This window comes from Eleutherodactylus coqui, chromosome 9, assembly GCF_035609145.1.
Source record: "Eleutherodactylus coqui strain aEleCoq1 chromosome 9, aEleCoq1.hap1, whole genome shotgun sequence".
NCBI classification, from domain to species: domain Eukaryota; kingdom Metazoa; phylum Chordata; class Amphibia; order Anura; family Eleutherodactylidae; genus Eleutherodactylus; species Eleutherodactylus coqui.
This window is the reverse complement of record NC_089845.1, coordinates 53,526,646-53,541,289: the sequence shown is the minus strand read 5'-3', so window position 1 is coordinate 53,541,289 and position 14,644 is coordinate 53,526,646. Positions and strand designations below refer to the sequence as shown.

Sequence of the window (14,644 nt, the reverse complement as noted above, 5' to 3'; positions counted from 1 at the left end):
TGAGCTCCCCCTGGTGGCCGGAAGCTGCAATACCACCCCTGCTTACAAGTGTTACAGGAACTTCTGTCTGCAGACAGGTACGTTACTTTACAGCCCTTATTTTTTTATGGCTCTGTGTGATTCTTAAGGCTGGGTTCTCACAGAGCGTATTTCCAGCGGAAATCTCGCAGTTTGGCCACAGCAATAAACAGCGAGATTTCTGCCGGGAAAGCGCTGCTTCAAAACCCACAGCACTCAGCCGCTTGTTTTGAAGCGACCTGGCTGCATGCTTTTCCGTTTCTGTGGCCGGTGAATCCGCACCACAACACCGGCTTCTCCCAGCTTTGCCGTGACAGATTTGCTGTCCCAAGTGGGCGAGATTTCTGAGAAATTTCGTCCACCAAGCTGGCCAATTGAGGGATTAGCGGCCACAGACGGATTTGCCGCGGCGAAATAAGACACCCCCTGAAAATAAGACGTAGCGCATATTTGGGAGCAAAAAATTAATATAAGACGCGTCTTATTTTCAGGGAAACAGGGTAGTAAGCCCCATTTAAAACAATGAGCGATGTGATGCCCAAAGATAGGACATGCGGCTCATGTGTATGACTACATTCAAATCTTGCGTGAGGCCTAACTCTTAAAAAAATAAAAAATAAAAAAAAAACACAAGAAAATGGCAGAACCGATTCGTTTTTTCTCCAATAGAGTATATGCATCACAAATTCCAAATGTGCAACACTCTGTATAGCATTTAACACACCGCTCACTATTCCACCTGGGGGAAGGAGAAAAAAAAAGGTGATGTCCTCAGCTTGCTTCGCCTGCGTTATTGCACAAAACATGCAGTAAAAACGCAAGCAAACATTTACAAAACACTAAAACGCTGCATTGAAAAACGCACCATCTTTACAAACACTTGTATGAGTGTCTTAATCTTTCCAGCATCTGTAGGATATTAAGGGCTAATGCCCACGATCAGATTTTTACTGCGGTTCCCACGGCGGAATTTCCAAGCCATTAGGTTCTGTTGAACCTAACCCACCAATGCCGACACATGGAATTTTACCGCAGATTTCCGCCGCATGAAACAAATCATGGCATGTTCTATTTCCTGTGGATTTACATAGTAGTAATGGAGATGGGGGGAAAACGTTCTCCCGCGGCGGAATTCTGCGATGGCCGTGGCATGAGCCCTAAAGCAATCCATGCACTAGCTTTTGCATGCCAATAAGGTGTGTATGCGAGGCATTATTTTATACATATTTAGGCCCCCTGAACACGGGCAGGATTTCCCGCAGAATTTCCAGCTGTGCCCACTAACATAGGATTGCATTAGATAATGCAATCCTTTGCACACAGGGACAATTGGTCCGTGTGAAAATAAATTGCGGCATATCCTATGTCTGGCGGGTCTCGCAGAGGCCCGCACAGAAACGTCACTAGTGATGGGCCGGCTCCGCTTTGCGCATGTACCGTCTGGGCGGCAGCCGGCACATAGCAGAGCAGAGCTGACTCCGGGAACGGGTGAGCCGCAGGCCTCTGCAGGGGCACGGGTCTGCATCCTGCTACGAGAATTCTCGCAGCGGGATCAGACCCGGCTGCCTGCAGGCGGCCTTAGTACATAATATCACTGTTATATTGAAGTGTTCACAACAAATAAAACATTGAGAAACTTCACGGAGCGGTGCCAGTGCAGACAATCTTCTGCAACATGAGTATACCAGGTTTCCCCTTAAGTAAGACCTACCCTGATTTTCAGGGGACTTGAAATATAAGCCCCACCCCAAAAATAAGCCCTAGCTACACTACGTGAAAAAAAAAAACAATACTTACCTAGCAGGCACAGTCCGAGTCCCTCCCGTTGGCTGGTAGTGATTGCTCTGATTGGTTCTAGAGTGCCGCGGCTTTGGAAAACATAGCTCATATGTGGGACTCCATTGAAAATCTATTTGTGCGAGATTTGTGCGTCTTGCAAAGCACAACTTTTGCATGATTTTCTCGCCAGTGTGAGACAAGCTTTAATTGAAAAATCGACATTTGTCCATATATCTAGGCATGTGTTACATGCGCGTATGAGTATTTACGTGTGCATTTGCATGCGCAAGTGCATTTTTTTACTGTGCCATTTGCACACACAAAATAGAGTGCCTTTGCACACGCGGGGGGGGGGGGGGGGAACAATGCTCTCACCCACTGAAATGGCCAATTAGTTTGAGTTCAATTTGCTGTTTTTGCCTGCCCAAAGGTGCAGGAAAATAGGGCATGCTGAGTATTTTTTTGTATGACCGAAATGCGCACTCCAAATACCCGCATGTGAACAAACCCACTGAAATCAATCGGCTCTATTTGTTTATTGCGCGCACACATTCTGCATGCACAAACACACCCGTGTGACACAGGCCCGAGTTTCTTCAGTTAAAAGAAAAACAAAGCCTGTATTTAAATCCCCACACCCCTATATACACTTGTGACGGTGACTGTGATACTCGTGACTGTAAAGTGCTGGGAGGCATTTTTGCAAGTGCCATCAACATACTTCTAAAACATATATGGATTTGACGGTAAAATGTGATATTCTTTATTTTAGAATTCAGACTTTTTAAAATTACTTTTAAACTGAGAAAACTGTTCTGGTAGCAACAAGGTTAATAAAATATCTGAGATTTGAATGACTCCGTTCACTAGAATGAGGAATGATGAAGCAGGCAGAGGCACTTCAACACTGATATCCAGGACAGACTCCAGGCTGTATTCAGAATATGGCCTCGTTCAGACGTGGGGATATTGTACCAGAGTCAATACGAAAGAGGCAACCGTGGGTTCCCCAGCTATTCTACACAATGGAGCGTACAGCACTAAAAAGAGTCCATACAAAGGATGTACCACCCAGAGCTACCAAGGATCTAGTGAACGGAACCTACAGCGTTCAGCAGCACCGGGATGTTATACAGGGAAGCGTAAATTGGCTCTTCTGTGCATGTCCGATATAGGGGGAAATTAGGTTGTGAGCTCTACAGCGGAAGGAACACGTATGTCTCCATATAGTGCTATGAGACATATTTGTGCCATATAAGCAGCATGGAAATAAATTAAAAAATGACAACTAATACGGCTGATCTTCCAGTTGTTACTTCAGGGGGGGAAAAAAGAGTCGCTGCAATTAAATCCAATGTCTTTGAAAGTAAATAAAACAGAAGTACTAAATAGAGATGAGCGAACGTACCCGTTTCGAGTACTTACGCACCCGAGTACCGCCATTTTCGAGTACTTCAGTACTCGGGTGAAAAGATTCGGGGGGGGGGGGGGCGCCGGGGGGCGGGGAGAGGCGTGGCGGTGCGGGGGGTAGCAGCGGGGAACAGGGGGGAGCCCTCTCTCTCTCCCTCTCCCCCCCACTCCCCACTGCTACCCCCCGTGCCACCACGGCGCCCCCCGAATTTTTTCGCCCAAGTACGGAAGTACTCGGAAATCGCGGTATTCAGGCAAAAAAGGGGCGTGGCCGAGCACGTTCGCTCATCTCTAGTACTAAACTATCACTCCAACATCCGATACCGATATATGGCCAATTTTAAATTCCGGTGCATTGCAAGCTTCCAGTCTATGAATGTGGTCTTACAGTTCGGCAGACTGCACTTGCTCACTAAAGACAGACGGACGAACAGACAGGATTTAAAAAATATATATATTTAAAAAAAAAGAAAAAAAGAAAAACACACAAAACAACTCCAAAGAACTTAGAATAGCAAGTACACGCACACAGATCAGACAATGTGTTCTTCACCGGCTACTGAGAGAATGCGGCATACAGAGGAGTTCATCTGTATTCCAGCTTCTCAGTAGGCAATCATGTCAAGCAAGGCTGGTGAGCAATTTAGAGCCCGGCTAAGCAAGACAGATTGCACTAAAAGATTTCATCTGCAGGATTTGAGAACTGCGACACATGAACAATGGCTGACACGTCATTACTGGGCTATGGGATCTTGTATTCGTTACCTAATCAATGGTTCATTATGGTCCGCATCTCTCCATGCTCGTAATCATTGTTCTATAAAGAGGCTGGAATAATGCTGTAGACTTGAACAGCCCATTGGGCAACTTCAGGAACCATTTAGATGGCGACTTTGGCGTGATACAGGGTGACCAGTCGATCACAAGAAAACCATCATTTTTGGATTTCTTGCATTCTGCAAATTGCAGCTACTATCGGGCCACAAAGCGGCTGCATTGACTTCAAATGGATTGCAAGGTTGCAAAGCTACACTGTAATCACTAGCTGCGTCACAGCTAAAGTCACCATGCAGTCCTGGGTCACTGGTGGGACATTTGCCCTTATAAGTGCTTTTGTTATAATTATGTAATTATTTCCTTTCTCAAGCTGTTTTGTCACCTTCTACACTGTGGGCATTTAGATGCTCACAAGTGTAGCCCCCAACATTACCCCAACCTCTGGGTACCAAACAGGGCAATATGGGTGATTTATAAGTTCCCCCTCCATCATCAAGGTGCTGGAGAGATGCTTCTCACAAGTTCAATGGAACTACAGCAAACCCGATCACATGCAGTCATATGACCAGGATGCAGCTATGCTCTATGATGCCACTACAAGGCTACTACGAATGTCCAATCCACTTAGTATTCTGTTGGTTGCCAAGAATCCATAGCAAGCTTTCTCTCTGAATAGCAGTTGGTCCCGATCACACAACTTGTGTGTGTTGCGAGACAGATGAATCTCACTTGAATATGAACTCCATCCTCTTGAATGAAGTCATACACAAGCATTTTTTCCTGCACAGCAATGCTGCAAGGTAAAAAAACAAAAAAACAAGCCGCTGTACGTTTTATTTTTTCACATCCCTCGGAGCACATCACCCATTATTTTCAATGGGACAAACACATCGCATCCTACGGTATGAGTGCGCAAATGGGAAACACTTCCTGATCCTCCTATGCCCATAAAACAAGAGCTGGAGGATCAGAATTTCAGAGAAGTAATGCATGAAGCATGCACGTTGACAAGCGAAACACTGCCCGATATTGCTCGGCCTGATATCACGCTCACCCATGTGCATGTAGCCCAAGGATATATTCACACAGGGCAGAATTATTGCTAAAGTTTTACATGGTCACTAACTTTTCAAGCAACTTGGAATTATATGATAGCCAGAGTCCTAACTACCGTGTTTCCCCAAAAATAAGACAGTGTCATATTAATTTTTGTTCAAAATGGTTTAACTTTTTTTTACATGTATAGCTGCCTGGACACTATTTAAATTGACTTTTTAAATTAACTGTTAGCAGGGCTTAATTTTGGAGTAGGGCTTATATTTCAAGCATCCTCAAAAAGCCTGAAAAATCATTTTGCATCCTCACAAATTCTGGAAAATCGTGATAGGTCTTATTTTCAGGGAAACGGGGGGAGCAAAACTGCAACATACTTTATGTAAAATAGCATTTTTGTGCCGAAAACTCCTTCTAAAGCACTCAAAGGGACCAGTGGAGAAAGGGACTGGCGAATATAACTCCTTTTGTTATTTTATATGATCATCAGCAATTTGCTAAATAAATCCTATGGGATTGGACAAACTGCTTAACGACAAACCTTCCTTATGGCGAAAACTAGATAGAGAAAAAAAACAAAAACAGCGTCCCTGTCACTATATCCCTGAGCTGGACACAAACTGCATTGCTGTAAAGAAAATATTGTACACTGTCAGATTTTGTGCTCATTTCAATAAACTTTAGGCTACATTTACATTTTCTTGCAAAATGTTTTCTTTGGCCTGCAAATGATCTAAACTGTTATGCAAAAAGACTGATGAAACATGTAACATTTTGCAACAATTATTTCAATCTGTCATCTACTGCCCTGAAAAAAAATGTATCAACATAGAAATGAAAGTCTGCCATACTGCAAAATAAGTTATTCTTGATCACCATGTTTACGGCTTACAAGGACATTAAACATGATTGCATTTATCGCTGCTGGGGCAGACTAGACTCACACCTGCGGGACGCGGCTTCTGCCAACATAATATTTCAAGGGAGGAATGCGTGTTATCACACAAAACAATAGCTCACAGAACTGGTTGGCAAACCAGAAAATACCCACCGTGCCAAAAGTCTGGTACTGCCATTCTACAATTACTTTCTTTTAAGTTGTTTGTACTCGGGGACAGTACAGGATTTCTTGTGACCATTTGTGATTGCTTTTGCTAAAATTATGCCGAACAGGACCTTTCTTTTTTTTTTTTGCTGTGCCAGATTTCTACCGTAAATTGCGGCATTAAATTGATTTCCATTACAAAAAAAAAATAAAAATTTAAATACAAATATACTATTGATTTGAGTAGAAAACAACAGATATTAAGCCTTTAACTCTGCTTTTCAAAAGTGTACAGAAAAGGGAGCGGGCTTTGAGTGGAGCGAGGTTGAGATATTGACATTTGATTTTTTTTTTTTTTTTTTTTTTTTTTTTTTTTTTTTTAAAAGCCTCAAAATTTGTTGCAATCTCATTCCAGCAGCCGGGTAGCTTACAAAGTGACTCCACATCTCTAGACATACAGTCAAAAAGTCTAAGTAAACCCTCTTTGAATTCTATGGTTTTACATATCAAGACATAAGAGAAAAAAAAAAAAAAAACTGGTTCTTAGGTGGTCTTAAAATTAGGCAAGTCCAAACAGATGAACACCACATGACAGATTACATTGTGTCAGTTAAAGGGGTTGTCCCGCGCCGAAACGGGTTTTTTTTTCTTCAAACCCCCCCCCCCGTTCGGCGCGAGACAACCCCGATGCAGGGACGTAAAAAAAAAAACGCTCAGCGCTTACCTTAATCCCCGCGCTCCGGTGACTTCTATACTTACCGGCTGAAGATGGCCGCCGGGATCCTCTTCCTCCGTGGACCGCAGCTCTTCTGTGCGGTCCATTGCCGATTCCAGCCTCCTGATTGGCTGGAATCGGCACGTGACGGGGCGGAGCTACACGGAGCCGGCATTCTGCACGAGCGGCCCCATTGAAGACAGGAGAAGACCCGGACTGCGCAAGCGCGGCTAATTTGGCCATCGGAGGGCGAAAATTAGTCGGCTCCATGGGAACGAGGACGCTAGCAACGGAGCAGGTAAGTAAAAAACTTTTTATAACTTCTGTATGGCTCATAATTAATGCACAATGTACATTACAAAGTGCATTAATATGGCCATACAGAAGTGTATACCCCCACTTGCTGCCGCGGGACAACCCCTTTAATGACAACAAGGCCAAAATGCAGAAGCAGGGTTTGAAGTAGTATATTCTTAGGCCGACTGCAGACGGCCGGGTCGGATCCCCTGCGAGGATTTGAATTCTCGCTGCGGCATCTGACCCGTGTCCCTGCAGGGACCAGTGCGGCTCTCACCTGCTCCCACAGCTACGACTCTGATGTGCCGGCTGCCACCCAGCCGGCGCGCCGGGAGTGACATTCCTGTGCATGTATTTTCACGCGGACAAATCGCGGCCGTTCGCATAGGATTGTGTTTTGTAATGCAATCCTATGCAGGCGGGCACGGGCGGAAATTCTGCAGGAAATCCCGCCACGGAATTTACACCTGTGTTCAGGGGGCCTTAGGGCGGCTTCAGACAACCAAATATCCTCCAGGTTTTCACGCCCAGCCGATATACGGTGTCTCTCTCTGCAGGGGAAGGAGGCTAGAAGAGCCGGGAGCAGTGCTCTGCTCCCAGATCTTCCAGCCTCCTCCCCCTGCAGAGATGGACACCGTATATAGGCCAGGCGTGAAAACCCAGCCAATGTACGGTCGTCTGAAAAAGCCCTTAGGCCGCCTTAATATGGCTGTAACTGGGCGCGCAATACGCAGAGCATAGGGCCCATTGTTTTCAATGGGTTTGCTCACATTTCAGCATTTTGCGTGCACATTTCAGTCTAACAAAAATAATCAATAAATAACTATTTTCTACGCATTGGTGCACCAAAGATCCCCATAGAAGTCAATGGAGGGTATGTAAATGTACACGCAACACGCAGGGGGATGTGTGAATCACTGCATAATTACGCTGGAAAGAAAAAACATCTGAAACCAAATAGCTATTTCAATCAATGAATTTGTTTGCCATGTGCAAATGAGCGGGCCATGCGTGAGCGAAAAATTTTTTAAAAAAAGAGTAAAACACGACGAGGCATGCAAAAAGGCATCGTTCATTTTGCAAAAACGCAGCACTAAGGTGCGTCGAAAATGCACTTATGCTCGTGTGAAGGAGCCTTTACTGCTTACATAGAAGCCAGATACTACTAATCAAATGCCCTTCATTAATTAATCAGCAACAAGTCTGACATCCTCTACAAAAACAGAAGCTTTGGCAGTTTGCTGGTCTGGAGCATTCAGGCGTGTATTAGCATAATGCAAAGGAGGAAAGACATCATCAATGATCTTAGAGGAGAAACTATTGCTGCTCATCAATCTGGGATGGGTTATAAGGCCGTTTCCAAACATTTTGGAGCTTTAGGTCGCTGGCAGGGTTTATAATGAACGCTTATCGTTCAGTGTAAAGGGGCCTTTACTTTCGCCGCCACTAAAAAACTTAGGGATTGTCTAAAGGAACTGCTAAAGAGATTATCTGACTATGAGGGGAAATACATTAGCGTATGTTTTCCTGTGCGAGGATCTGTTGTAATGTGTTTATCTCAGAGGCATGACACAGCAGCCATTATGTTCTGTAGTGCTCTGATAAGAATTAAAGGGAACCCGTTACCTGCCTAACGCACCATAAACTAACACTTTGTTACTACACAACGACAGCAAATGGACCCATATTACTCAATGTGGCAACACACACTAGAGCGTTTCTCCGCACAGACCCGGTGTGGGAAAACCTCATTACATGCACTATGCTGATCTGTTTTATGGAAGAAACTCATTCAAATCAATGGGAACAGAAAACAGGACAGCGCTCAGATGTCATCCATATGCTGGACATTTTTTAAAAAGATGCAGAAAAAAACTAGCCTAAGAGTGATTTATCATTGAGCTTTTTTTGGAAAACCACCACATTTTTAGCTTTAAGTAAAAAAAAACAAAAAAAAAAACTGAGGACAACAGGGAAGCATTCACCCCACCCTCCCTCCCCGAGACATTCGATATATATGTACATCAGATACGGACAGGGCATGGCGCAGGCATGGGAGTGGGCTATTCACAACTAGCTGCTGTGCCCAGTATGACATAGAACTCTATTAATATAACCTTATAAAGCCCTTATCCGAGATAAGGACTTACTAGAATAAGTGCAAAGTATTGCAGTATACTGAATCAAGACTGATTTAGACAACGATAATCGCTCAAAAGATGTCACTCAAGCGACTTTTGAGCGATCATCGTTGTGTCATTTACAGCCAAAGATAATCGCTCAAGATGAGCGATCACCTTGTGCTGCCAGCGGAGGATGCAGAAGACAAGCTGGGTGTCCCTCCTTGTCTTCTGCATCCAGCTGTTCCCCCGCTCCAGTGCCCGGCTCTTATACAGCCGAGCGCTTGGAGCGAGGAATGCTGACACCCCGCTTGTCTTCTGCATCCAGATGTTTTCTGCATGGACCGCCCGATTGTTAAACAGCCAAGTGCTCCGTGCGGGGTATGGAGAACAGAGCTGGACCGCTGTGTTCATACCGAGCTTGTAATCAGCTGTATCCCGCTGTGAATCCCTGATAAGGCTCATCGTTGTCTTTCAGCATGCTGAACGACAACGATGAGCGACGGGATAACGAAAACTGCCTGATGTCAGTGCAGGTACACACAACGATTATCGCTCAAAAGACGGCTTTTGAGCGATAATCGTTGTCTAAATTGGCCTTCAGCGATCAAACCATCACAAGTAAAAAATAAATAAATCTGCTAATAACTTTCTTATTGGTTGTAATTAAAAAGTTAAGTTTAAAGAAGACCCTTTTCCGATTGTAAAAAAAATAATAATCCATATTTTTGAAAATAGAAGCTCATAAGATCTTTCAGCGCTGGGAAAAAAAATAACAAGATCAGGACATAAGGCAAAAAATTCTACAAGGGTGGTCAATGGTTAACAGATGCATAGTGGGGGAGACCTGGAGGGAATCTTCTTTTAAGGTAATGCATAAAGCAATCTACGGTTTTAAGCTTCCGGCCACCAGTGCCTTCCCAGAATGTATCACGCATCGCCCAAAGTGTAAAACCCCAGCCACAGATCTCACACACGGGCTATGGTTTTGTGATCGCTCACAAGAGTTGTGGGACTGTATTCTACAGCGTATCGAAACACATTGGAAGGTGGAACTCCAGAGGAACATCCATTATACCCCCACAGAAGCTTCAGCTCCCCACAATATAAGCATCATATCACCATTTATACACATAGGGCTATACATAGCAACAAGGGCACTATTATCACACTGGATAAGAGTTACAACCGCGGTCATGGGGGGAAATATTGTGATGCCTTTTCAATACCCATCGTGGTATCTCAGGGAGGGCTTAAAGGGGTCCCCGGGTAGGTTAAGACTCCCTACAATGGTAGATAAAGTAGTGGCACTGAGTAAAGTGACAGGTTTTCCTTAAGTGATATCCTTTTCCTCTCCCCTCTACCATTTTTTCATCTTTTTCTCTCTTCCCTCTCCCCCTCTTACATTTTCCAACTTTTCACCGAAAGATGAAGGGGTATTGTTGTACCTTGTCGACACCGGAAGCGAGGGTGTTGACAGCAGGTAACGCCCAGGCTTTGCCCCTTGTTGGTGATTGGTTGCATGGTAGGGCTAGAGGGACCGGAGTGAAGGCACTGGAGTAACAGGGGAGCGGCAAGGCCATTGTGGCGGGCGACAGCCAGCATCGATGGGAGGCCGCCAGAGACTGGGATGCTGTAAACACATCCATGCAGAGGAAGCAGTAGTGGGAGCACACCCCCTGCAGGCTGAGCTGTAGCTGCGCCGCCACCCCGCATCTGTCATTCTGCCGGCTGTGCTTTGCCTCTCCCCAGCGGCAGTGTATTCAATCTGCCTGCAGCATGCCACAGCTTCGGCGTCTCCTCCCGCTGTGCAGACTCCGGCAGCGGTGTACCGACTTCTCCTCCACAGCTCCTGCAAGGCCAATTTTGCAAGTGTAGGATCCAACAACATACACTCCTGTACATCGTCCCGATCAGGGTGAGGAGGAAAAAGATGCAGAGCCGAAGCGGGGGTCAATGAACCAAAAGCCCCAAAAGTAAGCCAATAGATTAGTATAACCAGAGGCCAGTCACTCCTTGGGGTGAATATCCCCTGACCACAACGCCAATCCTAACCCTAACCCGCTTCGCCATCCTCTCCTCAAGCCGGTTCCCCCTAAGGTGCTGTGATAGCTCCTTCTTCTTTCACAGCGCTGAAGGCTACGCAGCCCAGCCAATCCCCAGGTGGGGGTGTGAGCAAGGCTTTCCTCTCACTGATGCTTATCTCCACCAATCCCTTCCGATACACCAATACTGCTTTTTTTTTGTGCGCGCAAAAATGCAGTATACGCAAAAAAATACAGTGAAATACGTGACAGGTGAGGGCGAGCGGCCCGACGCGCCCCCGCTGGTGAGGGCGAGCGGCCCGACGCGCCCCCGCAGGTGAGGGCGAGCGGCCCGACGCGCCCCCGCAGGTGAGGGCGAGCGGCCCGACGCGCCCCCGCAGGTGAGGGCGAGCGGCCCGACGCGCCCCCGCAGGTGAGGGCGAGCGGCCCGACGCGCCCCCGCAGGTGAGGGCGAGCCCCCGCAGGTGACGGCGCGCGGCCCGACGCGCCCCCGCAGGTGACGGCGCGCCCCCGCAGCTGAGCGCGCGCAGCCCGACGCGCAACCGCAGGTGACGGCGCGCCCCCGCAGGTGAACGCGCGCGGCCTGACGCGCCCCCGCAGGTGAGGGCGAGCCCCCGCAGGTGACGGCGCGCTGCCCGACGCGCCCCCGCAGGTGACGGCGCGCCCCCGCAGCTGAGCGCGCGCAGCCCGACGCGCAACCGCAGGTGACGGCGCGCCCCCGCAGGTGAACGCGCGCGGCCTGACGCGCCCCCGCAGGTGACGGCGCGCCCCCGCAGGTGAGCGCGCGCAGCCCGACGCGCCCCCGCAGGTGAGCGCGCGCAGCCCGACGCGCCCCCGCAGGTGAGCGCGCGCAGCCCGACGCGCCCCCGCAGGTGAGCGCGCGCAGCCCGACGCGCCCCCGCAGGTGACGGCGCGCAGCCCGACGCGCAACCGCAGGTGACGACGCGCAACCGCAGGTGACGGCGCGCAACCGCAGGTGACGGCGCGCAGCCCGACGCGCAACCGCAGGTGACGGCGCGCAGCCCGACGCGCAACCGCAGGTGACGGCGCGCAGCCCGACGCGCAACCGCAGGTGACGGCGCGCAGCCCGACGCGCAACCGCAGGTGACGGCGCGCAGCCCGACGCGCAACCGCAGGTGACGGCGCGCAGCCCGACGCGTACCCGCAGGTGAGAGCGCAGCCCGACGCGTACCCGCAGGTGAGAGCGCAGCCCGACGCGTACCCGCAGGTGAGAGCGCAGCCCGACGCGTACCCGCAGGTGAGAGCGCAGCCCGACGCGTACCCGCAGGTGAGAGCGCAGCCCGACGCGTACCCGCAGGTGAGAGCGCAGCCCGACGCGTACCCGCAGGTGAGAGCGCAGCCCGACGTGCACCTACAGGTGAGATCGCAGTCTGACGTGCACCTACAGGTGAGAGCGCAGCCCGACGCGCACCTACAGGTGAGAGCGCAGCCTGACGTGCACCTACAGGTGAGAGCGCAGCCCGACGCGTACCTACAGGTGAGAGCGCAGCCCGACGCGTACCTACAGGTGAGAGCGCAGCCCGACGCGTACCTACAGGTGAGAGCGCAGTCTGACGCGCACCTACAGGTGAGAGCGCAGCCCGACGTGCACCTACAGGTGAGAGCGCAGCCTGACGTGCACCTACAGGTGAGAGCGCAGCCTGACGTGCACCTACCTGCTCCACCGTCCGTCCTGTCAGCGCTGCCGTGAGGTGACAGCTCCGCCACAGCTGCAGGAAGCCGCCGTCCCTCACACCAGGACGAGGCAGCCTGGCCTCCTCCTCACCTCCGTGCGCCGCTCTCCACCTCCCGGCTCGGCGGTGATTCCCGCCCTCCGTCTACTGGAAGCCAGTAGCCGTGATCCGGAGCGTCTGACTGGGCGGCTGCGGGTGGCGGTGACGTCACGGGAGGGGCGGGACCTCCTGGATCACAGCTCTATATAACAGGAAGCTGCCGGCCACTGCTGGGCCACACGTGGATACTGCTGCGAGGCTGCGCTGCGGGGTTACATGGGACTGCTTGATGAGAGCGGAGTGATGTTATTTACATAGGGCTGTATGGTGGAGGGGATGAATGAAGTGAGAATGATGGGAGGTGAAGCGGCTATTACACACCTGGCGCTTCCACCAATCTCCAGTATCGGACATGGAAGGGACATTTTTACTATCAAAGTTTTTTCATGTATTTTTCATAATGATGCGGAATCCACGACCTGTCCGCAGTGTTAATTGCAGACGAGCCGTTGTTGGATGGCTGTCATTGACTTCAGTGGAAGCCGTCCGCACAAAAGTAGTGCATGCTGTGATTTCAGTATGTTGCAATTTTTACTCTGCTTGCGGAAACCTCAATTGGTTTCCATGAGTGCGCAGGAAAGAACGATTTGCCCATAGCATGCAACGAATGGTATTTGGTGCGGATCTGTGGCTGCTTTTATGTCTTCCGTTTTCCTACTTTGTGGAGAAGAAAGTGGAATCCCTTTGGCCGAATGGATCTGTGCCTGCAGCACTATTTCTCCAGGTCAATCCCCGGCCAGAAGATGATGGACAGAAGCAGTGGCGGGGATGCAGAGAGAAGCTGCAGCGGCGGCGGACAGCACTTCTAAGATGATGTATGTGTTTTTTAAATGTCTTGCTGCAGCTAGGGCTTAGATTAGGCTTTGACAATAGGATTTCCTAGTGTCAGGGTTACCACGTTTTCATGCGATGCAACAGAGAGGAAGTCTCCATAGGGAAACATGGGCTACAAAACCTCATGAGTTTCATGCATGCCGCTGGACCCGCAAGGTTTTTGTGTCGGGTTGTCACATGCTACAAAGCATCACATGTGTGACGGAACCCATAGGAAAGCATGAGCTTCACATACATGCGACTTGTAGCTTTGCGACAAAATCGCATGTTTTTTTCGCCCGTGTGAAGGAGGCCTTAAACTTGCACATACATCTTTTTTTTTAAGGCGATGACTTGACTGCTATTGACAGCCAGGCTCCTGCTCTAAGGCTGGGCTCACACGAGCGTATCTCGCAGCGTACTGGCTACGTGCCGCTCATCACCATGTTCTATCTTCATGTGTAGGCTCGCGTAATATGTGCCAAGATAGGACATGCTGTGATTTTTCTGTGCAAGTTGTTTGAGCGGCAACATGGCCGCCTAAGGCAGATTGGTACAACACATTACAAGCACAAGACCCGTGCGCGGAATACGCCCTACCAACATGCTCGTCTGAGCTGGGCCTCACAGCTTGGCATTTTAACCCTTTACATGCCACAATCCGTAACAACTTCAGCATGTAAATAGATGATGGGGAGGGGCTCTGTCTGTCACCCATCAGCACCCCGCAGTGCGATATCAAGGTACCAATGGGTTCCCATGCCAGCTGGAAGCCTGAC

General features: G+C 49.1%; 1 protein-coding gene across 3 annotated transcripts in view; it reads right to left on the bottom strand.

Annotated features, from left to right (window-relative positions):
- Positions 1–13,130, bottom strand: part of RNF144B (ring finger protein 144B) — a 46,835-nt gene extending 33,705 nt beyond the window's left edge. Inside the window, exon 1 of one of the 3 annotated variants that reach the window (XM_066579420.1) lies at positions 12,936–13,130. The gene's annotated coding sequence lies outside the window, so the exon portion shown is untranslated. The remainder of the gene's footprint in view (positions 1–12,935) is intronic. The other 2 variants (XM_066579419.1, XM_066579421.1) reach the window with 2 other exon arrangements.
- Between the last annotated feature and the right edge of the window lie 1,514 nt (positions 13,131–14,644).